The sequence below is a fragment of the Ochotona curzoniae genome, unplaced genomic scaffold (genome assembly GCF_017591425.1).
Source record: "Ochotona curzoniae isolate NIBS_2020 unplaced genomic scaffold, NIBS_Ocur_1.0 contig_3190, whole genome shotgun sequence".
Taxonomy (NCBI): domain Eukaryota; kingdom Metazoa; phylum Chordata; class Mammalia; order Lagomorpha; family Ochotonidae; genus Ochotona; species Ochotona curzoniae.
Window position 1 is genome coordinate 13,414,217 of NW_024465751.1, and position 25,138 is coordinate 13,439,354.

Consider the following 25,138-nt stretch of genomic DNA (forward strand, 5'->3'; position numbering starts at 1 on the left):
CAAAGTGATGGATAGACTCATTAGCTTGATAGCTTGACGGTGGCTTACAGTTCTACGAAGCATGCGTATTTTAAGACATATCCTTGTAATACCTTAAATGTGTACATTTTTATCAGTTAAAAGCCAATAAAATTAGAAAAGAAAAGAAAACAGGAAAATTATTCCGTGCCTTCCCTCTCACCCTGTCTGCTTGTTTCCTTGGAAGCTTCCCTAGACATCTCCCTGCTAGTCCCAACTCTGTGCTTCTAGTCTAAGGATTTGTAAATGGCCTTCATGCATTTCCCTCACGAGCGCATCCTGGGAAGCTACATGTGTGTCATTCTTGATGCTTTTCAGAAAGGGAGATTGGATTAAAGAAGCCTTTCTGAGCTGAGGGTTTATTGTGCCTCCTTCCACTGTGTTGGCACTGGGAAGCTCAAAACAGCATCCTATATTGAGTGGCAAGCAGCATTGAAAAGCATACCATCCATGATGTACTCAAACAGTATAATGTTAAACTTGTAACTTTTACTAAAGGACTCTACTAGTTATACTAGTTACCAAAGTTACTAAAGGATGCTTCTGTTGTAACAAATGGGAAAGATAAAGAAGAGAAAGTAAAGGGGGATGGAATCCCTGTATGTACTGTAAAGTGACATTAAAATGGCAAAAAGCACATGAAAAGGTACCCAACCTCAATAATAATCATACTTGGTGGAATGACTTTTACCAAAAAGACAAGTTTACAAACTGTTGGTGAAGGTATATTGTTAAAGCATTGGTGGGAATGGAGTTTGGTGTACCCATTATGGAAAACAGTATGGAATTTCATAAATATAGAACTACTATATGCCCAAGGAAAAATGTATCAGGGAAAATAATAAGAATAACTTTTAAAGAAATAATTAAAAAAGTTCACCATCACAGATGCAGTCTCCACAGAGAGGAGAGTTGAGCTGGCCTTTGCCCACCTGCCTCCCTTTCTTTGCAACTAGAACTGATCCCTGCCACCACAGTGAATCACCTGAAGAGCGTGAGGTGGTGTGAGTGTGAGCTCCATCCACCAGCTCAGATGAATGCCCGTTTGCCAGGTGTTGTTCCAGGCAATGCCCAGCAAAACAGTCACAGTTATGATCGAGATAATCCAGTCCCAAGATCTGACCTCTGCTTAAGCCTCAGGATCCTATCTTAGTAGAGTCCACCTTCTTGACTCATATGGGCACTTAATATATTTGTTACATCAATCATTGAATTGATAATGTTAAATATGATACACATGTATTCATTTTCCCCACGTTTAATCTTTGTAAGACTCTCACAATAGCACTTTAATAGAATGTGAAGTGCACACACACATACACACACTATATTTGAAATGGAGGGTGGGGCCGAGACAGACAGAACACCCATCTGCCTGTTCACTCCCCAAATGCCTCCAGTGGTCAGAGGCGAAACCAGAGCCAATCACAAAATCTGAGGCTGCCTTGTGAATGACGGGGTCCCAGTTGTCTGAGCTGTCACAGACACCTCCCAGGATCTGCACTGCAGAACGCTAGAGTCCGGAGCCACAGCCAGAAAAACAGCCCAAGTCACCCCAGTGGACAGTCTCGGTATCTTAGCTAGTATCTCAACCTAAAGGCTAAATGGCCTCCCACATATGTCAAAGCTCGATCACCCTATTTGTGGTGAGAATTACACCCACATGTATTCTCTTAACAAATCACCCACATCCCTAGTCTGGCTTTTTTTTTAAGTAGGATTGGAACCCCTTGGCACAATTAAATTGAAATTGTTAGAACTATTATAGAGTTCAGTGTTGAAATTACCTCTGGAGAATTACCAGACCTATATTTTCCATACTGATACCATTTAAAATTTATTTAAAAGTAGTGAGAAAAAGGAAGAAATTTCTTTCAATGAAAAATAGACACACATGTGGATGAAATCAGATGGCACTGAGCAAAATGAACCACGTTTGAGAGTGTGATCATGGGTATGTTTGCTTTGGTCAAAATATTCTTTACTGTGGTATAACTTAATTTTGTGGAAAAAATGTATTAAAGAAAATAAGAATGATTTTAAAAATCACATCTCCAGGATCTATCTGCTTTATTTCTACATATTCAAGTCAATTATTTGAAGGTTTACCCTGTACAAATAAATGTCATGCTAGTCTTGTTGTTGCATAGAATTTTTTCTTTTAACCTTGGGATTGTTGTGCAAGTCAGATATTCATGCATTCATTCAATAAATATTCTGTGTAAGACATTCTGCTAGATATTTGCTTTCTTGTAATTAATGTTGATAAATATCGTGTATTAGTGATAATGAGAAATGCAGCACTTAGTAACTCCTAAAGCTACTTCTCATGTATTAGCTCTTTCTCCAGTGATCTGATACAGTAGATAGAACCTACTTATTAGAGAAGCACTCGCTGTTGTAACAGATTCCAGAATGCCCATGGTTTCAGTTCTCCCTCATTTCCCAGGCTTAGCTCAAGTCTGAAGGTCCGAGGGGGCTCTGTTCCCTATAGTCATTTAGGGCTCCAGTCCGACAGCGGCTCTACCGTCTCTAATACATCCTTTTCTGAGGTGCCTGCGGTTCTTTCCATTCCAACCTGAAAGTAAAAGGCCTTGAGCAAGTAAACAGAGCTTACAAATGTCACTTTTGCTTACATTGTGTTGTCAAGACCCTAATCACATAAACACCCCAGCCCCAAGGGAAGTGATGAATTGCAGTCCAGACTTGTGAAGGCAAGAAAGGGATTTGGTAGAGGTAGCAGTCTCTGCCACAGCAAATATTGTTAAATTGCCGTTTGTGAGATGAAAAACAGCTAAAGCTCATAGAGGCTGACTTGTGCAAAATCAGTTAAACAGTCAGAGCTGGAAGTCTGGCTCCTGAATGCTAGATCAATATCTCTTCCATCACTTCAATAGCAAAATACTGGCTTGGTAGAAACATTATCTGTGGGTATCGTGTGTGCTGTCTACATGAAGGTGAACTGTTATCCGGGAACCCAGAATTTTTATTCAGGTCTTGCTTTTCTTGGTTCTGTCTGGGACAGAAAAAAAAAGTTCTTTCTAGTTCTGAAAAGAAAAGTTAAATGCTATTTTGTAAATGTTATAATGCAGCTGAACTTTCCCCAGCTGCAGAATAGGATTAAGGGAAACCTGATCGAAGCCACACCCATGTGCAAATTTGATTCACACCCACCACCTGAATACAACCAAGGATCTTCCTTGTGTTGTGATTAATTTCTATAGAGAATTTGTTATGTAGTGGGCATGAGGCTGCAAAGGAGAGTCATGTTGGCACACCCCAGCTTTGTGGAGCTCCTCCCACACAGCAGCAGCAAGCACAGGGGTTCTGGCAAAGGAGCTGAAAGTTGGAGAAGAATAGTGGGAAGCAAGAAGTGTTTCAAGGATGGCTTCTAGGCAAGCACTGTGAGAAGGGGGCATTTAGATTGCACCCTTTTTGGTGACAAGGGCACAGTCATGTGAAGAGCAGGGAGAGGGTCTTCCAGAAACAAGATCACAGGGAAGAAGAATGGGCACATTAAGAAACTGCGAGGATCCTGTGGCTTCAGATGCTGAATAAGTGGAAAGTGGCCAAGATGTTCAGAGCTAAAGTAATCCTATTTAACGTTCATCCTCATTTTATAGATAAGAAATCTAAGACAAAAGCAGGTGAATAACATCTAATATTACTCAACTGGTAAACAGGAGGACTAGAATTTAAGAACTTAGCTCTAAGTTTTCCCCTGTCTACTGCCATTAACTAGCATACTGCCCAGAACACTCAACTCAGGACTTCCTACTCTTTACATAACAAATTTTCCTCACCTTACAAAATAGGGGATATCTCTTTCCTTAGCATAAGGTTCTCTTTTGTTACTTCTATCTATTTAATTTAAAGGCAAAGTTGCATATATTGGAAAGACACAGGTATCTTCCATCCACTGGTTCACTCCCAAATTGGCTGCAGCAGCCAGGACTGAGCCAGTTCAAAGCCGGGAACCAGAAGCTTCTTACATGTCTGCCAAAGGGTGGCAGGAACCCAAGCACTTTGGCCTTTTCCTGCTGCTTTCTCATACCATTTGCAGGGAACTAAAGTGAAGCAGCTAATATCAGACCAAGCACCCATCTGGGATGCTGAAATTGCGGCCACTGGTTTTACACACTGTGCCACAATGCTAGCTCCAGCATGAGACTCTTAACCTGAGACTCCTGGATCTCTCCACATGTACATTCTATGGTACTTGACAAGATTCATGGGATAAATATTTGGCATGGGGGATAAAATGCTGTTTGGGACACCCTTATCCCATATCAGAATATCCGGGTTTCAATTCTAACTCCACTCCTGATTCCAGCTTCCTGCTAATGTAAAAGGATGGATGCTGGAGATGCTGGCTCAAATAATAGGGTCCCTGCCACCCATCTGGGAGACCTGGGTTGAGTTTCTAGGTCCCAGCATTGACCTGTCTATCTCAGGCATTTGGAGAGTAAACTAATGAATAGGAGATCACTCTCCCCCTCTCTTTCTCTGCCTTTCAAGCAAATTAAGGATTTATTTATTATACTTGAAAGCCAAAGTTACAGAGAAGAAGGGTTTGAAAGACAGAGTTCTTCTGTCTGCCAGCTCATGCCCCAGAGGGCCACAAATGCCAGAGCTGAGCCTGTGCTGATCAGAAGCCAGGAGTTTGAAGCTTCCTCTGTGTCTCCCACATAGGTTCAGGGATGCAAGGGCTTGCACTATCCTCCACTGCTTTTGCAGTCCATAAGGAGAAAGCTAGATTTGAAGTACAGTAGCTAGGAAATAAGCCACCACCCATATGGAATTGCCATCGCTGCAGGTGGAGAGTTTACCTCTTATTAAACCAACATACTTGCCCCAAATAAATAAGAGAGATATTAATAAAATTGTTCACAAAGGAAATAGTGGCAGGTCAGAAAAACTGGCTAATCCTCCATCTCCAAGAACCAGCATCCCATTTGGGTGCCATTTGTGTTTCAGCTGCTCTACTTCCCATCCAGCTCCCTGCTTGTGATCTGGGAACCCTGTAGAGGATGGCTTAAAGCCTTGGGACCTTGTACCTGCATGGAAGACCCAGAAGAAACTCCCGGTCCTTGGCTTCAGGTCAGCTCATCTCTGACCACTGAAGCCGTTTGGGGAGTGAACTAGTGGGTAGATCTTTTTATCTCTCCTCCTCTCTGTAAATCTTCTTTCCAATAAAAAAAAAAAACACCTTGAAAAAAATAAATAATGAGTTAATTTTTATGTAAAAATCATTTTGCTACAGAGGAAAAGAATTTGATCTAGCAATTAAAGTATTGATTAAAACACCTGTGGTTCATATTCGTGCACCTGAGTTCAAGTACGCTGGCTCTACTACTGATTCTAGCTTTCTGCTGATATGGACCTGAAAGGCAGAATTTGATGACTCAGTTGAGTTGTTGCCACCTCGTAGGATACTTGGGTTGAGTTCCTGATTTCATACATTGGCCTACCCAAGACCCAGCCATTATAAATATGTGAAGAAGGGTCAACTGTCTGATGGAAGAAGGAGAATTCTAGTCTAGTTCTCTTGCTTGCTCTCTCTCTGTAACATAATTTTTAAAACTAATATCCATGCATATAATTTTATGATACACATTTTCATTAACTTTTTGAAGATACCCATAGGCATAGATTTCACATTTTTTTTTTGCAGCAAAATAAATCAGACTTTTAATTTCACTTTCCACAAACCTGTCAAAGTACCCTGGTAAATCTTTATATCTTATTTTCATCATTTTACCAAAATTTAACATTTTCATCTATTGTAAGTACAAACCCAGTAATCTTAATGTGACCTTTTCTCTAAAATCACAGGTAATTCTTAGTAGAACAATTGCAGAAGATATTTTGAAATGTATCTCATTACTTCTGAATTATGCTAGTTATTATTTCTGTCAGTAAATCATGTTACTTTTTGCGTTGACAAAAGCTCATGTGTATTATTCTATCACAGGTTTCTTTTATCCTAATATTTTGGTATAACAGATCTGTTTTGTGATTATGTTTTCCGTTGTTCATTTAAAACTATTCTGGAAAAGAGATCCACAGGATTCACCAGATGACCCTAAACAAAATCCATTTCACACAAAAAAGATCCCTTTCTTCGCCCTTTCTGTGTCTAGGCATTAGCCCTCTGTCCCCACATCAGGTTTCTAGAGTAGTCCATAGGATTGTCTTTGCTTTCTCATGTCTGTTTCAAATTCCAGTTTTCATTTTTTTCCTTCACAACCTCTTCACCTGAGTTGGTCTCTCTAATAACACTGAGGTCTTCACAAGTCAATACTTGTTCAATCTTTGCCATCCTTGATATCTGTAGAATTATCTGGCAAGTAATTCTTTCTTTATAAACAGGCTCACAGTTAATCACTCCTTATAAAAATCATGTTCTGGTATCCTAAGAAACTCTCCTCTACTCGCACAGTGTCACCTGCCCCTGTACACTGATAAGTCTAATACCAGCTAGCTCTAAACTTCATTCCTTAATTCTTTCATGCACCCCTAAAGTTTTCACTTTCATGTCCCACACACAACACAGACCCCACTGTTGAACCATATACTGCTCAAACCACCAGATCTGCTCTGACTTCCTGCATCCAAATTTTAATGATTAACATCAAAATTCCTGATGATTCAAGAGTGCCCTCAATAGCTCCTCTCCCTTCCCCTATTTCTCCTGTATTAACAGCTTTAATTGTTCTATGTTATTGAAGAAGTGACATTGATCTCACTCATGAGCAGTATATAGTACTGGGAAAGAACTGGAAATTCTCAGCATAAATCTGATGTTATATTATCCATTTATAAATCAGTCTTTGATTTATTTTTCCCTAGGCCGCAACTTCCAGCAGGAGTCTAATGGCTGGGTTATGAGTTAAAATTAAAATTGTAATGATTAACCTGTCTGTCTCAGTGTGGAGTTTCATTGTTGTCCCGCAGAACTTTTTCTCTTGCTCACAAGGGGTTTCTAAGCTTTTCTGAGTTGGAGCAGAGTGAGGAGAGGGAGCTAGTCATGACAATTCACGCTTGATAAATATTGTCATTAGCTGGCTCCTGCTCATGAAGGCTCTTTGTTCCTCGCTGGGTTCTGCAGACAACTCGGCCGCCCTCATTGCCATAGATGGCTCATCTGTGACCAATGTGTCTGTGTTCTACTTGAAGTTTATATTTTCTTTTGCTCTCACTATTTCAGCAATATTTCCCGCGTTAGGGCTGAACTGTGTTTTCCCCTTTGAAGTGGCCTCTGGGGAGACTTTAGCTCTTTCCTTAGGAAGGCCCAGATCTCATTCTCACAAAATGCTGCTGCCCTGATGCACTTGAGGACAGATCAGCCCCTTCAGAGTCTCTCTCCATCTTGCATAGAGCAGTTAGACAGCAGCATGCCCGGGTCCTTACCTCCGTTACTGTGTCCTTCAAGCTCCCAGCGAGACGTGTGTCACCTTATTTGAGAGGGACCTGAAAGCCTTTTCCACAGGTCTCAAAATAAAGCAGCTCCTCATTGCTTTCTCCCTCAAGAAAATCCAAGAAATTTAGGAGGGACGAACTCCTGCCCAGCTTTCTTTAGGTTAAACTTCCTTCTAAAATTCCTGTACACAAGAATAACCCAGCAAAGTGAACTTATGTGCAGCTCATTGAGTTTTTACAAGGTGAGCACACCCATCTAACTACCACACAGATTTTACAAAATGAAATATGACTAGCATGCCATGTGCCACATGTTGCCTTTCCAGATCACTCTGGAATCTTAATACCTAAAAAACAAAGAAAAATTTCATCTACCTTGGCACTTTAGATAAACAGCAATATACATTATATTCTTTTTGTATCTGCCTTCTTCCATTCAATTTTCTTTGTAAATTCATTTATGTTGTCTTCAGATTTAGATTATTCATTTATTGTTCTAAACTGTCCAACATGTGAACATATCACAATGCATTCATGTGCTACACAGTTCATGCATATTTGGGTAATTTCCAGTTTGAGAGTACTCAGTGGAAATTGAATCTCTAGGTATAACTATACATGCTTTGAGTAAATTTACCCATGCATCTCTAGTGGAGCATCCTGGAGTGTACTTATGGGGCCCTAGGCAAGCATATTGTACTAGTTCACTGATGCAAAATAGAGTATCACAGGCTGGATGACTTAAACAACAGGATGCAGATCTTGACCTGATATTTTGGTAATGTGGTGAATTTTATGTTTTTAGTATATGCTAAAGTCTTTTACTTCCAAGGTAGAGTGACAAAAACAGATCTTCCATCTACTGGTTCACTTCCCAATTGCCTACAATAGCCAACGTTAGGCAGACCAAAGTCAGGAGCCAGGAGCCAGGAGCCCCATCTAGATCTCCCCCATGGGTAACAGAAACTGAAGTACTTGGACCATTATCTGCTGCCTCCAGATACATTAGTAGAAAGGATCAGAAGAGTACAAACTAAGTGGAGCTCAAGTCAGGTATGCTCATCTTGGACACCAGTGTCAAAACTGCCACTCCACCCACTGCGCCACATCAGCTCCCTGGCGCCAGTTTTAAAAACCAAAGACAAAAATAGAATTTTATTTGCATTTTGAAGGGTTTTGGCTGGTTTTGCTTGGTTATGGTAATGATGGTGGTGCTATGTTTTCAGAAAATCTCCAGGTAACAATTGGGAAATTAGCATCCGAAAAGAGTAAATAGTAATGTTTGCTTGTGAGTAGAGGAATGAAACAAGTCCGATCTTGTAGACTTCTGACCGTAAATAAAACTTTCCAAAAATCTGGATGCTATTAATCATAGTTAGAGGCATATTGTATAAGTACATTCATTAAATTAGCCTTTTTATTCTACTTACCATGTAATGGTAAGTAGAAATAAGACATACTATTATTCCTTTTAAGTTTTTGCCCTTTAAAAAAGGCTATTAAACATTTGTTCATGAAAACCTGTGTTTGTGCAAAAAAACCTGTGCTTAAGAGTCAAAGCATGTTTATTTGTGACAACCGAAGACTTGAAATAATCCACATATTTGTCACTTGATATAAGGTTAAATAAATGTCCATTCTGTGGCCTATTGTTTGGAAATAACCAAATATTGGTAAGTGGCATCAAGTTGGAGAAATCTTAAATAAATTATGCTGAGTTGGAAAGAAAAGCCAATTTTGAAAAGGTATATGCTATATGACTCTGTGAACTTAAAGTTCTTAACTTGATTAAATTACAGTTACAGAGAATGAATTAGTGGTTTCCAGTGGTTATGAATGAGTAATTGTTGATGGTTGTGGCTATAAAAGCACAACACTGGCAACCTTGTTGATGATGGATTGATTCTATATTAGACAGTGATTATGGTTACACAACACCACAGGTTTGAGTAATTCCCTTAGAAACACACAAACACACACACACATACACACACATGCTTAGTGTGGGTAATCAAGCCCTAGATCTCTGCCTGCTTGGCCTATGTAGGAGGTCATAGGCATGAGACATACCATGTTCCTTGGGGGAATCCCTGTCTATGGTTTAGGCTAATCCAGACCTCAGCCTAGCCTGTTCACTAGTCACACAGGTGAGGGTGGTGGGTTACACCCCAGTCTGTCTTCTCTGTGCTTGTACCTGCTGTGCTGCAACTTCCTTGATAAGTAACTCTTAGAATTCAGGTGCAAGGTTACCTGGTAGCAATGAGTGTTGTACATGATTGAAGGGTCTAGAAAGATAGATGTGCCTTCTAGCCAATTACAGTGCCGTTGTTGTCATTATTTTATATAAGTTTGTGCTTGCATTACAACAAAGAGACATCCTCAATCAGACTGTCTCTGGTGGTTCTTGCTGCTGAAGAACTCTGTCCCCTCACCCCCTCAGTGATGGCAGGGGATTGCTGTCCAGGAAACCCCAGAGAGCTTAAAAAATCTGGTGGATTATACCAATGTCAATTTCTTGATGTTGAAGGCTATATATACTCGTACTTTTTTTTTCTGTGACTTCCTGTGAATCCAGAATTATTTCAAAGTAGTGAAAGTATAGAACTGGTATATTTTACATCTTTAAGTTTCCATTGGAAATAAAGTGATATGATGCTTCCTAATGATTGTTGTTGGCCCTAGTGCAGTGGCTCAACTGGCTAATTCTTCCCCTTGCAAAGTGCCAGTATACCATGTGGGCACCAGTTCATGTCCAGGCTTCCCATCCAGCTCCATGCTTATAGCCAAGGAAAGCGGTGATGAATAGCCTGTCACCCACGTGGGAGAACCAGAAGATGCTCCTGGTTTCGGATCAGATCTGCTCTGGCCATTGCAGCGACTAGGGGAGTGAACCAGCAGATAAAGATCTTTCTGTCTCTCCTTCTCTCCATAAATCTGCCTCGCCAATAAAAATAAGTAACTCTTTACAAAAAAATGAACGTTGTTAAAATTTCATTCCTTCCATGCAAGTTAAAATAGTTTGGGAAAAATGTATTGAAAATACTAAGCCTGTATTTGCTTTTACCACTTAAAATTAAGTGAAGTCCAGAATTGGGGACATCTGCAATGTTTGGAAATATGTTTTAATCTCCCAGATTAAATATGTTTAATCTGCAAACACTCCCCCTTGATCCCTTTCAAGCAAAAACTCATCAAGAGGTATAGCTTGATTATTCACCAATACAGATCCTTTTGATTCTTCAGCTCTTCCTTTCACCTTCTCCCTTCTTGCCTTTTTTCCTCTCCCTCCATACAACATGTAGATATGGATATAAACTCTATGCCACATTTGAAACCTGAATAATCAATACATTACTACTAGAAGCGGCAACTTTTATAACTTTCATAAAGTTGAGCTGTTGTTCTTTCCATTAAATCATATCAACCAGAGGGACTATTCCATTCCTAGGAAAAAATGCAATAAATGATTCATGGCAGCAGAGTTTCTTTTCCAAGGTTATGAACTGACCTCTTTATACCACTGCCAAAATTCACCAGTGTTACCAGTGGAGGAAGAACCATATTGCTCTTTGGTTGACTTATTATACAACCTATCTGCCATCTCAATGGATCCAATATCATATGCTTCATATAGAAAAAGAGCTTTGTTAGTTTGTGTGTATGTCTTGTATGTTTTGGCACTTTCTGGTTGCCAGTAGAGCCGCTACAGGTAGCTGCCTGCAAGAAACAAGAAAGAAAGATCAGCAGGTCTCACATTTACTTCCTGGAGGACGTCCAAAATGATCACCTCAGCTGTTGGAACTGTTGTTTTGCATTTGGCCAAGACTTGTCAGTGAGGAAAAGCCAGAACCCCTTCTTTCAACTTGTAAATTAGCAAATCGCAATCAGATTATCTCATTTTCCTCCCTGCTGCTCTCACACCTGTGTGCCATCGGTGCTTTGAGCTAATACATCAATAGAGAGTTACAAATTGGTTCATACTCAACATGGGTTTCTCCTTTGGGTGAGTGAAGTTTTTTGATAGAAAATTTATTCCTGAAATCCCATACAAAACGAGACAGGACAGGGACTCTTAACAGCTTGATCAATGGCTGTGCACCAATGACTATTGAAAGAGGGGAAACTGCAGTCTTGAGATCTGTGTATTGTAACTCCGTCTGAGAATAGCTTAGTTCAATTTCTTCTACAATGGATGTCTTCCGGTGAATTTTATTTAATCCACTTAAGAAAGAACAAAATTCCCTAATAGTAGCTATGAGAATTTTGTTTTTTCATCTAACAGTGCACTAATTTAATGAAGGTTTCCTTGCCCTGGGAATTTTATCTGAAGCAAGAGTTTTGAAGTCAGTCCAGCCTTTGAAGCTGCCTTTGATTCTCATTTGGACACACTGTATAAACCTTTCTCAACCTAAGTTTCCCCAAAGATACATGTTAGATAAAATTATATCAAAAAAATTTTAGTAGCAGATATACAGAAAAACGCATAGAACATGTTCTAGTAAATATTTAGTCTGCAGATGGGTTAACAGAAAACATAGCTGGGAATAGTCAAAGGTGGGAGGGGAGGGAAGGGGGAGTGGTGGGAGCAGTAAGGAACAGAGGAATACACATCTTTTGAATCTTTGGTTATTTGTTTACTTATTTATTTTCTTGAGAGAGAAGAAGAGAGAGAGGGGAAGGTAAAGTGAGTTACAATTCGATTGGTCAAATGCCACAGTAGTTGAAGCTAGGAGACTGAAGCTCCGTTGGAATCTCTCCCATGACTGGCAAGAATGCAGTTACTTAATCCATCACTACTGCCCTCAGAGTTTGCATTATTAAGGAACTGGACTCAGGAGCTGAAATTGGGGCCTAAATTCTTACACAAGCATGGGAGGCCTGGATGAAGCTCCAGGATTCTGGCTTCAACTGGGCAAGTGAAACAGTGGATGGAAGATCGCTCTTTCTTTCTGTCTCTTCCTCTCTCTCTGTAAGGCTGCCTTTCAAATCAATCCTTTCTGTTTGAAACATCGAAGATGAGACATCCAATAGAAGATAGATCATCTGTTACCTTTTGCACATATGAAGCTTGAAATAATAGTAAAACAAAACCAGATATAATTGACAAAATGTTGGGATAGTCTTATAGGTGTCTTGCAGAAGTAACTGAAGAAAAAAAAAAAGCTTTGTGACCCCAAACATGGTGATGATGACTGAAATCAAGCAAAAGATTATCTTTCTCAGGAAGAGAATATGAAGAACGGAGAAGAGTTCCACAGAAGGAGGTTCACTATGCAGGGAGACGGGGAGAAAAACAAACCAGGAAAACCAAAATGTTTTCTTGCGGGAAACATAGTAAGGGCAGAAGGTTCTACATAGACTCCAAGTGTGTGTGAGCCGTAGTATTTATGTCTAATTTTCAGTCACCTCAACCTGACTGAATGAATGTGAAACTCAGACATTCTAGTCCAATTACATTTTACAAAAATGATCAAAGAAATTGGGGATCAGAAGGCTTTTTCTGAAGAGTTAACCAGTATACTTTCTGTTGACTTGTGACTCAAGACACTTCCATTTCTGCTACTCCGGGTTGCAGCACAGAAGCATCTGTAACTGATATGTAGAAATGTGTATCCCATAATGATCCAATAAAACTATACTCATACAAACAGGTGGTGAACCAAGTTTTCTTACCCCTGCTCTAGAGTATATGTGACTCCAGTATAGACCAGGCGTTCCCTGTTCAGCTTCAGTCTCCCTCCAAGTTGTTGCATGATCCCAAGGTAGACAGACCAGCCTCTCCATCCTGCCAGCTCAGTTATAGTGTGTTTTCAGTAGCACATCTTGATGTCTTTCTTCAAGCAGTAAGCAAATATTTGAAGGTAAACGTGTATCTGAAACATGTCTTGAGGTAGTAGAAAATGTAGGACTTATCTGAGGTATAGTCACTGCTGATGTAATGAAATGTAAAATAGTCTATTTCCAAACAGTACACCACTCTGCTTTTATTTATAAGATGTGCAAAGATATGGCATTAAAATTCCAATCCATCAGTCTAGTGTCAAATCTTGCAAGAACAGTCAAATATATGCAGTCTGCTTATGTAACAATTGTCAGGAAATGGTGTACATTCCTAAGTGCATTTATTATTTTAAGAATGCCACTTTGGGTCTGCCTGTTCAGTGTCCCAGGTGTTCATTATATTGGCCACAAGTCAATTACTTTGCACTAGGAACTCAGGGATTTCTAAAGGTCTTCAAGTTCCTTAGTTTTCACTAAGGCAGTCCCGCAAAAGAAAGTTTCATCAACTTTTGAGGTTACACAGCATATCAGTAGCCATATTGTGACTATGATTATAAAGGCCTGGGGAGGATTATCTTTCACACAGTAGGAAAATGACTGTTGGCAAGAGGGTAACGCCTGCTCATCTTCAGCAACTGACTGTTTTAACTCTGATAATGTTTCCAGTGAGTCGATAAAGCAACCAATAATATCATCTGTATCTAATGTCTTCTGAAATCCCCTGGGCAGGCATTTACCATCATGATTAAGTTGGCTGTGTCCTGTTTTAGGATTCTCACTTCACTTCTAATGCAAATGCCTGTTCATGTGCTACCTGGGAAGTGATAGATGATGGTCCAGGTACTGGAGTCTCTGTCACTCATATGGTAGAGATTGGGAGACCTTGATGGAGTTCTGAGCTTCTAGCTTCAGCGTGGTCCAATCACAGCATCTGGGAGCGTTCTACAAGTGGACCCTCAATGGAAGATCTTATTCTCTCTCTGTTGTTCCACCTTCCATATAAATGAAAATAAATATTTTTTTTTTCGAAAATACTTTCTCATGTAGAGAAGCAGTCATGTAATAGAAAAAGCAAGGTTTTTGAAGACTGAAAACTTGAATTACAACCCGATAGTAGCTACCAGGTCTTGCAGCAAATGATTTAAGCAATTAACTAAAACTTTCTGAGCCTCATCTTTGTATCTGTAAAATGAGACTAAACCATCCTGACTTAATAAGGCTGTTCTGAGAATTAAATGACTTAGTGGAGACATTTTAGTGCATTAATAACCTATTAAAGTGTGTATTCATCTTAACATACATAAACATCTTTCTAGTTTGTAGCAGGTACTATTCTAGGAGAAGATACAGTGATAAAAATATAGACCCTGCTCTCAACAAACTTTTGGTCTGATGGGATTATCAGTCAGATCTCAAGCATAGAAAATGTAAGTCATTGTAGCTATTTTAAACAGGAAATATCTAATATATTGGATTAGATATTTACAAAACTTCTGAAAGAGCTAAATGACACCCAAACTCTGTTAAAATGCTAGAAATGACTCATGGACAACTTGACCCATCCGACCTTGTGAGGACAGCTGCTCTGCCTAGCTTTGTGGGGCAGAACTCAGGAAAATTCCAGGGAGATCTTAGGTTCAGGAGCATGCCATGTTAGCTGAACCAGAGGTCCACAAATGCTGTCATTTGCCCTACCTCCGCACACCATGCCTGTTACTCAGAGTCCTGCCACATTAAAACCAATAACTCCATAGTTGTAGACATGTAGCCTGCACCTAAATTATTATTATTTTTTTCAATCTACAATGTCTGACTATTGAATCCATGATCTAACTGCAAGGAAGTGTTAAAAATGAAGTTATTTGTCTTTTTTGTCTCTTTAGTACTACATAACACACCAAAGTCAGAGCAGAGCACATACCAAACACCACTGAGCCATCTTGGTGGAGGAACACATAAATTGGCAGTATTCGTCTGAGGTAGAAGTAGCTCAAAGCAGTGAGTAACTTTTCTTCTTACTGCTGAAACATTAACTAGAGTTGAAGAGTGAGTAGAGACTCGGGAGGTGCAAAGGTAGAAGAAAAGCATTTGGGGATAAAAGAATAGTGCAAATAATATATTAGGGTCCTATCCTGTCCCTCTTCACAGAAGTACAACAAACATTTTTGGTAGAATTATAAGTTTTATTTACATAAACAAGAGGAGATTTTCTTTCCTCCAATAATTATTTTTAAGTAACTTCAATGGTAGCAACTCCATAAGCAAAAACTTAGATTGGAAGCACAAAACATACAAATGGATTACAACTGTTTTACTCATGATTCTGTTTGATCTTTTAGACATCTAAATACATACAGAAATGTTCATATTCAAGACTAGAAAAATGACTTGACAATTAAGAAAAACAGAATCTCTGAAATCTTTGGATTGCCTGAAGTTTTGATTTCTTCTGACGTACCATTTGAACTCTGTTGATCATTTCTTGAAGTGCAATAATAATCAAAATGAGCTTTGGAAACATTTGGTACTGTGGAAATCAGAATGCAGAGGCAAACAGAGAGGCGGTTTCCTCGGGGAAGTATGAAGTGAAGCAGCAGTTACAGCTCAGCACCTATACAGTGGAAGAGTCTGCCCCCTGATTTGAGCTGAGAAAGTAGAAATGGTCCTTTTTGAAGTACAAGTTTTCTAAGACAAATCTGGAAAAACGGTGGCCTAAACCTTTGGACATTATGATCCACCATGTTGTTTACACATTTAGCAGAGAACATAATGTGTGATGGAGCTAATGCCTTGCTCCACAGAGGTCAAGGACTTAGTCTTTCCTAACCTCGTTCTCCTTGTCTAAAGTAGGAGCAAATATGTCCCAGAGGCACAGGACAGCTGTGAACATGAAATAAGAATATATGTGTAAAACGCTCAATAGGAGACCTTGCTTATGAAAAGTTCTCAGACAGAGGCAGCCTTGTCACTCTCACTGCCTTTGTCCGTTGTGAAGAGCCTATCGAGGGAATGAGAGGAGTGGAAAGGAGCACACTTCAGAGCCCAGCTCCATGGATTCAGAAGGTTCCTGGTGAAACACAGATGGAATATTCAAATAGGGTGATCTGGAGAATTTAATGAGGAAGCTATTGCGTTTATAGAGTCTTGTACAGGCTATAAAGACAGAAAAGGGTTAACATCCTACTCATCCAATCAGGAAGGAAAAGGAGGGCAGAGTTATCATCCTGAAGTCTGTTGGTCTTTCTAGCAGAATGGGATGAATATGGGAATTTGGGAGGAAATGGTCACATTGAAAGAAATACAAACCAGAGATGTGGTCTTTTGTTAAGGGAAGCCATGTTGGCCACCTGTAGTGAGGAGAGCACGCATGATAGATACCCTAGCCTGCTACCTTTCCTCCTGCCAGTCTTCCCCCAGCACCACCCACTGGCAGAATCCAATTTAGCCTGAAGACAGAGGCAGGCAGCCCTGCGATGTTTGACTTCCAGCTCAACCTCCAGCAGCTGAGAATACTGGGAAAATGGAATGGAGTGAAACCAGAGGAATATACTATATATTCTGCATACAACACACCCTGGGTTTTAAAGCTGCATTGTCACTCCAGGCAAGTTGCTTAAATTGTCTAAGCCTGAGGTTGCTTGATATTAAAAAGAATGATAGCAGTAATAGTTATGCAAGCTTATTGCAAGTATACATTAAGATGACATCTAAATAATGTCTAGCAGAGTCCCTGCCATGTGATAGACAAGAATTAACTAACACGAATCCCTCCTTCAACTGATGACAGCTCTTTCTTATGACAGCCTTCCATGGCTTGTATGAGTTCGCCAAAAGCGGCATTTCTTATAGGGTAGTCCAGAGACCATGTACTTGAGAGGCACTTGGGGTCTTTTTTTTTTTTATTTAATCAAAGGGTTCATGGCTACTACCCAGTCTAACCAAATCATGAGCAGAAGGATATAAATCTTCACCTTGGACATGTTCCCCTAAATGGTTTTCACACACAATAAAGTTTGGGAACCACCATTCTAGAAGTCTATATTTCTAATTGATGCCCACTTGGGTGAAGTATAGATGAGATTTATCTGTGCTTGGCTGTCATTAGGCGCAGTTACAGCCCATCAGTTCCATGAAGGGGGTTATCAGACCAGGACGCTAATGTCCTGTCTTGTGCTATTAGGTCATGCTGATTCTCCATTTTACTGACTTTATTAATACCTGAGGAACAATGTTCCCAGGCTTTTAATTAAAAATTCTCCAACATCCAGACTTTAATCATTTTCTAGGTTGGATATCAGCTTGGTGAGTGGTCAGATCCAACCACTTTCAAAAAAAATAAATACTTAACAGGCAGAGCAGAAGTTATTAAAAGGAATTAGATTTTTGAAAGGTTTTTAGATGGGAATAGGTCAATTCCAAGAATAAACATAAGGCCAGAATTTACAGTAAGATTGAAGGAGTTTTAGGACTTGTTTTTTTTTTAAAAGATTTATTTTTATTATTTTTTTTATTGGAAAGGCAGATATACAGAGAGGAGAGACAGAGAGGAAGATCTTCCGTCCAATGATTCACTCCCCAAGTGAGCGCAACGGGCCGATACTATGCCGATCCGAAGCCAGGAGCCTCTTCCAGGTCTCCCACGCGGGTGCAGGGTCCCAAAGCTTTGGGCCGTCCTCGACTGCTTTCCCAGGCCACAGGCAGGGAGCTGGAAGGGAAGCAGGGCTGCCGGGATTAGAACCGGCGCCCATATGGAATCCCGGGTGTGCGAGGCGAGGACCTTTAACCACTTGCGCCACCGCGCCGGGCCCAGGACTTGTTTTTTAACTCGAGAAATGCGCAAGAAAATTAACAGCCTCGAACAGACATCAAGTTTATGATTTGTGTTCTGAAATGGTTGGGATTCGGTTGGACTGAAATAAATACAGACTCTGAATAGGAACAACTTAGACAAAGGAGAATTATATTTGCTTTTTGTGTAAAATTGCCAAGGTAGGCAAGCCAAGGTTGTGTGGGAGTTTTACTCCACTGGGTTCTCAAGGACTCCTCAGGCATCTTCAAGCATTTAGCCATGCCCTCTTAGAATGTAATCCATGCCCTCATGTTCCAATATGAGCTCCAGTTGTCACATCCATATTCCAAGCAGTAGGAAGAAGAGGGGAAGAAAATGTTGAGAGCATGCAACAGCTGGCATTTCAAGAAGATTTAGAATCTGGCATGCATCACACCAGATTGTGTTTTCGCCAGAATCCGTTCCCATGGCCACATCAAACTACAAAAGAGACTGAGAAACCATATCACTGACATTGCTTTGATAAGATGAGTCATATGCTGAGAACAACTAGGGGTTACTGCCAGGGTTATTCGACCTAAAAAATTGGGGCCTTTTTGTTCCCGTAGGGCAGCTATCAAAAACAATTTTGTCAGAATAATAAATATAACTCCAAATATTTTTAAAAAGAGGTAAATCGATACAAGTAATGAAAGAGCTCAACAGTCAAACTTCAAAAATAAGGCAATCGGGAGATGACCGACAGTGGGAAGTTTCTACCTCTGCAAAAGCTGGAGGAATAGAGATGGGGTCTGAATGTCCAGATTACTGGGCAGAATTTGGAATGCAACAGATGTTGCAACTGAACCTGTAGCCACAAGGAGATGCAGCCACTGCTAAGGCACAGAGATTAAGGCCTTTCCATCCTCCTGCCTCTCCATTTCCTTCCAAGCCCTCTCCTTAGCTGAGGCTGTCTGAGTGCCAGACTACAAAGTTGTCTGGGAAATGGAGTCTCACACATGCAGGCAGATGATACTGAAAGCCAACAGACTAGCAACTAGAACAATATGCAAACCCATGTTAAAGACCTGGATGAACTATTCATCACTGAGACCTTGCTTTATATAGTTTTCTGAACAAAAGTTAAGAAATTATCCAAGTCAAATGGGGGCCTTCTATTGACAGCAACAACCCAAACTAGGTACTTATACACTAATGTACAGTATTACTCCCAATAGTCCTAAGGTAGATACGAATCATTAACAGGCAAGTGGACAGACACCAAACACATGGTATTTACCTACAGTGGAATATAATGCAGTCATTAAGAAGAATGAGATTCTGATATGAAGCATAATGAGTGAATACTGAGCACTTTATACAAAGTGAAGTAAGCCAGGGGGGAAAAAAAGAAAAAAATATATGATTCTTCTTAGTATAAAGTGCCTACAGTAGAAGAGTTCATAGAAGCAGAAACAATACATATTACCTTGGCTTGAAGGGTAGAAGACAATTGTTTAATGTACAGAGTTCCTACTTGTGATGATGAAAAATAGTAACAGAAAGGGATTGTGATGCTGCTTGCACATGCTGTGACTGTGCTTAATGCCACTGAACTGTAAATTTTGTAAAAGGTTAAGTAGTAAATTTTTAAACGTGTTAAAAGTGGAAACATAAAAATAAAGAGGTTCTTATACTTTCCAAACATACTTACTGAGTGAAAATCCTTTATGGAAAAGGTGAACATTGCTAATGAAGCAAGAGAAACTAGTGGAGAAAACAGAATGAAAGACTTCAAAATCAGTGTGAAGACTCTTTGCCAAAAGTTGTGTAATCTCAGTGCACGTTCTGTAATTGAACTTGACCATAAGATATAAGCATAACTTAGTATGAAAAGAAAAGAAAGAGCAAAATGGAGGAACATGTGGAAGTGAAAGACATTGCTCTCTAGGGAGTTTCTGAAGATATGGAAATAGGTAACCTGATGAAAGAATAATGGAGCTAGGGAGAAGTCAAAGGGTCCATGGTGGATTCTTGGAAGGGTGGAGATGACTGGCATAAAGGTGTTGTCTGGGTCCCGTGTAAACTGAGAGTAGAGGGAAATCGGGGTTTATTCAGCTGTGGCACACGCAGTCCATAAATGTCATGGACAATAAGCACTTGAAGACGGTTGTTGGTTTTTATAGCCAACAATGAAGACGGTCATTGGCTGCTTAGTGAGCACCTCTGTGAAGGAAAGCAGAGGCGTGAGTCTTCTCTGCGTTTCTCCCTGTGCTGGCTCAACAGAGGCAGTAAACAAACCCTAATTCCCAGAACTGTGCTGACAACATTGATGATGGTGGCACACAAATTAGGAGGGAAAGAAAAAGCCGTGTTAATTTCAAGCTCCATTAGAAACACAGGAAGGGGAAAAAATCAACTCTGCCAAATAGAAAAGGGTCGGAATTGGAAGAATTTCTTCTTGAAATTCCATGAAGGTCTTGGCAAGAGTGAAGACACAGGAGGATTCTGTTTCCTCTTCTACTTTTGTCAGGTTTCTGAAATAAGCTCTCTCAATGTCTTTTCTAATCTGATATGTGAGGTGGTGGAATATGGGCTCCTTTTTTATTTATTTAATTTTTTAAATCCTGGAAAAGGAAACCATGCAATATGTGGAGTGTATCTATAGCATGCCTTTCCAGAGCTCGATTTCTTACATATAATAATGCTTCTTTTAAGAGAAGTGCCAATAATGTTTATAGCATTGTCAGGATGTGTATGTATCATCCTTTGAAGACTCCGTAAGTTGTCTCTGACATATAATTGACATGACGGGCCTAACAGACCTCAAGCCCTCAGATCTCCTTATAGAGTTTGTTGTAGATCCTAGACCAATGCAAGAAAATGTACATATGCCTTTCTTTTGCTTATATTAAATGGGATGGTACACAAATGAAAGCAGATATCCCTTGTAAGTTCTTTTTTTGTGTCATGGCAGTTAGAATGCTGAGTCTTTGATGATGGATGGTTCTTCATTTGTAAATTTAAAGCCATATGCATTAAGTTAGTTTCTTCCCAGGCAGTTTGTGTTAGCATCACATATGGCTTTATTATGTTCCAATACCAGATGCCTAGCTGCACTTTGATTCAATATATGCATGAAGAAATGATAGATGAGCATGTCCCCACAACTCTTTGGCAAGGCAATAGGTTAGAGGTTCCATCTCACCTGGGGGTGAAGGATTGGCCTTTCTGATTTCTCAGGCTTCTCTGAACTGTATGAGCCTATGACGTCTTTTTCTGAGAAGCACTGAGGTTGAAGAACCAATCACTAAACGAAATCAAATCTACCTCCCTTCCTCCCAAAACTAAACAAGATAGTATTAAATACTCACACATATTTCAAGAGCAACAATTTTCTCTTTTAAACATGGAAATATTGTCATTGCTAAATTACATTTTTGGACCGAACTCCAAGTACAGTGGAGTTACTTACTTACAGTGGAAAGTAAGAGATTAAAGGAGACTTCTTAGAACCAAGATGTGTATTGTGGCCTGGATTTAATTAAGTATTGCTCATGGCACCATGCAGGCTGGCACTTAATTATATTCAGTTTATCCCTTATTATTTATCATCTCTTATTATTTGCTAAATGTTTTATGCATGCTATTTTTGTTTCTTCCAGCTCTTTAGTAAGTTCTTTGAGATCAGAGCTATTGTCACATAGTGGATCCTCAGAAAATAACATAAATGAATTCATAAGCAAAGAAATGTGTGACTATGGCTATGGATTCAGGATGTTGTCATTCACGATTCACAGGTATATGACCTGGGAAAATCCGTCAGAGGGAACTACTCAGGAGATTGTTTAGAAGGCATCCAAGTTTTCCTCTCTCGTACATTAAGTACAGATTTAGTTTTTCTCACTAAGGTCCTCTGCCCTTTAAGACGAGCTCAGCAAAAACGCTTCAATGTATAGCACTAGAAAATAGTGTAAGAGTTTTACTCAATTTCTATATTTGTGCATTTACATACTTATTTTATTGTTGTCCGTAAAGTGATCTTTTCTAATTTTGTCAACATCTACTGTTATCTTCCAAATTGTATGTATGTATTTGTGTGTATATATGTGTGTGCATGTATGTACATACAAATTATATATATATATCAAAGTATATATAAAACATTGATTGCATTTCCTGTATTTTTATATGTTAGATTTTTATATTTTTTATATATTGCCTTTTTGTGACAGCTACTGAAGGTGCCATTGTAAATGGGATGTTCTTACAATATAAATCAAGGAGTCAATCCCCAGAAGAAAAAAATTTCCTAGGAATTACATGTTGAACAAATTGCAGTGGTTTTGTCTGAGAAGTAGAGAAATGCCGTAAAGGCAAATTTTGACTTTCCAGTCTGTGTAACTTTGTACAGATCACTTCTTCCAGAAACTGTCGGACCTTTATAATATAAACATGAACATTCATTTAAAATAAGATATTCATCACCATCACGATATAGATCATCCTAGCAGGTCTTAGCGCAGATCATGAAATCCTAAAACAGTTTTCTCATGCATATATTTACTAAAAATAATCTCATGGCTTTAAGAATCAAAATTGAATAACTCTAATAATCCAGATTTTTATTTCTTGGGGTCTGTGTATAAAAATGGGACAGTGATTTATCATAGAGTCTAATGTGAACATAAGATGGCTGAGCTGTTTTGCATCTGTGGCTTTTGGGTTTGAATTACCTCCCCTAGTGAGTATTTTAAGAAAAATATTCAGTTATTCTGGCAGTCATTGGGCCACGAGACCCACTCCCATCAGAGAAGCTTGACTATCTTTACTTCAAGTTTTTCCTGTTGATGTTGTTTATGATAGTCACACATTTCACATTTTCTGGGTCATCCAACGTCTTGACAGCTTGCTGATAATTCTTATCTAGTAGCTCAACCACATTTCACAATGCTTATTTCATAAGTTTTTGTTTCTCTTTAACTTTATTTTTATAAGGTTTATTTATTTATTTAACCATCTATCTATCTAAATATTTATTTAAAAAGCAAGAGAGAGAGAGAGAGAGAGAGAGAGAGAGAGAGAGAGGAGAGGGAGAGAGGGAATAGTTCTTCCATCTTTGTAATCTATGCCCCAAATCGTTGCAAAAGCCAGGTCTGGGCTGGGCCAAACCCTGGATCCAGAAACTCTATCCATTCCTTTCACATGGGTTGCAGGGTCCCAAGTATTTGGAAAATCTTCTGCTTCTTTCCTAGGTGTATTATCAGGGAGCTGTATCAGAAGTAGAGTGGCTAGCACTCTACACTGCACTCCAATATTGCATGCCAGCATCATAAACAAGAGTATGATCCACTGTGCCGCAATGCCTGCCCCTCTCTTCAAGGTTTTAATGTCATTTCAGCAGGAAGATTTTATTACAATGTCAGTCTATTTTTTCCTCTTTCTTTTGTACCACTTACAATATCTACTCTATTTACTTTTTAATTTAAGCAAATGGTTCAATTTTGGTTAAATGTCTTTGAAACATATTAACTTCTAAGTAATGAAATGCTTCCATACACAAAATTATTTGGCTCCATAAATTTATTCTTGAAAATGTATGTAGTCCTTATAAGCATCTTCATGCATTGTACTAAATTAAAAATAAGAAAGATATGTTTTCTTCCATATGTTAAATCATAAAATTAATTCCCAGTAGAAAGAGTTAAAATGACAGAAACATTTATAGTTTTGTAAACATGAACTACCTGCCAGTAATCTGTAACGTTTCAAAAATCAAGGGTACATGAAGAAACTAGTTTATCTGTTATCACTATGGCTCTGCAACTGTTACATACATCAGAGTCACCTGAAGGGCGTGTTGAAACATTGGTTGCTGAGTTTGCGACTCTTCATGTCTAACAAGATCCCAGTTGCTTCTGATACTATTGTTATGGAACACAAGTCTAAAAGAAGAAAATAAAGCAAAAAAAAAAAAAAACAGAACAAAACAAAACAAACAAACAAAAAAAAACCCTGCTATTCCATTTCTTCCCTAAATACTAGAATGATTACATTTCCCAGCCTTCTCAAATGAGTAGTTCCTGGTCAATGCAGTGTTCTCTGCTTGCAAGCCTGACCATCAAGTCCTCTGATGGTCGTTAAATTTCTCTCTCTTCTGTTTCATGAACAACTGTGAAGGCCGCTAGTGGAAGGGAGCAGCCTATCCAGAGGCTGACACCTAAGTTTCTGAGTCCATGTAGTGAGGGACACTGCCTTCCTCAAAGCTCTCACTGGAAGGAGGAGCAAGCTTTTGTTACATCAAGACACTGGGGATTGTGCTGCTTTGGCCAATGTATCTTAGTACACTTAGATCATCATGAAATGAGCCCTAACTCTAAGGAAACCTGTAGCGTGTAAATTTGAGAGTAATTTGAACTAATCTAACATATAATCCTCAATTACTCCAAAAAAGCAAAAAAAGTACTTGAATTGGTTACACAAGCCTAGAGCCGTATGTCTGCAAGGCATCAAGAGATATGGTTCACACTTCCCAACATCCTGTAAATCAGTCTTACTATATATGTGGGTAGCCTTTTTCCTGCCTATCCTTTGGACTCCTGTATTCTTTTTTTTTTTTTAAAGATTTATTTATTTATCTGAATTACATAGTAACAGAGAAAAGGAAAGGCACAGAGAGATCTGTCTTCTGCTGGTTCATTCCCCAAATGACCGCAGCAGCTGGGGCAGGGCTGGGCCAGGCCAAAATCTGGATCCAAGAACTTCTTCCACATCTCCCACATGGGCGCAGGGGCCCAAGTACCTGGACTATCATCTTCTGCCTTCCCAGGTTTATTAGCAGGGAGCCAGATTGGAAGTGGAGTAATAGGATCTCAAGCCATTGCTATTAGCGGATGCTGCTATCACAGGCGCCATATTATTCAGCTGTGCCACAGCACCAGTCCCCTATACTCCTCTATTCTTGTGTTCTCAAATAGCTTCACACATCATATGCTTCATAATGGATGAAACCAAAGCCCTATTCCTCTTGTTCAAAGTCCATTAGTGAACAACTCTGCTTCTCTTTCCTCTGTTCCTCCCTGTGTTGCTCTGTTATTAAAGCCATCCAGGAATTGCTGACCCCATGTGGATTGGGGCAGATTTTCCCTT

The 25,138-nt window shown here is 39.5% G+C and overlaps 1 protein-coding gene across 2 annotated transcripts in view; it reads left to right on the top strand.

The window, feature by feature from the left end:
* The window catches only part of SAMD12 (sterile alpha motif domain containing 12), a 446,863-nt gene that overhangs the window by 281,611 nt on the left and 140,114 nt on the right, over positions 1-25,138 (top strand). The gene's annotated exons all lie outside the window — the stretch shown is intronic.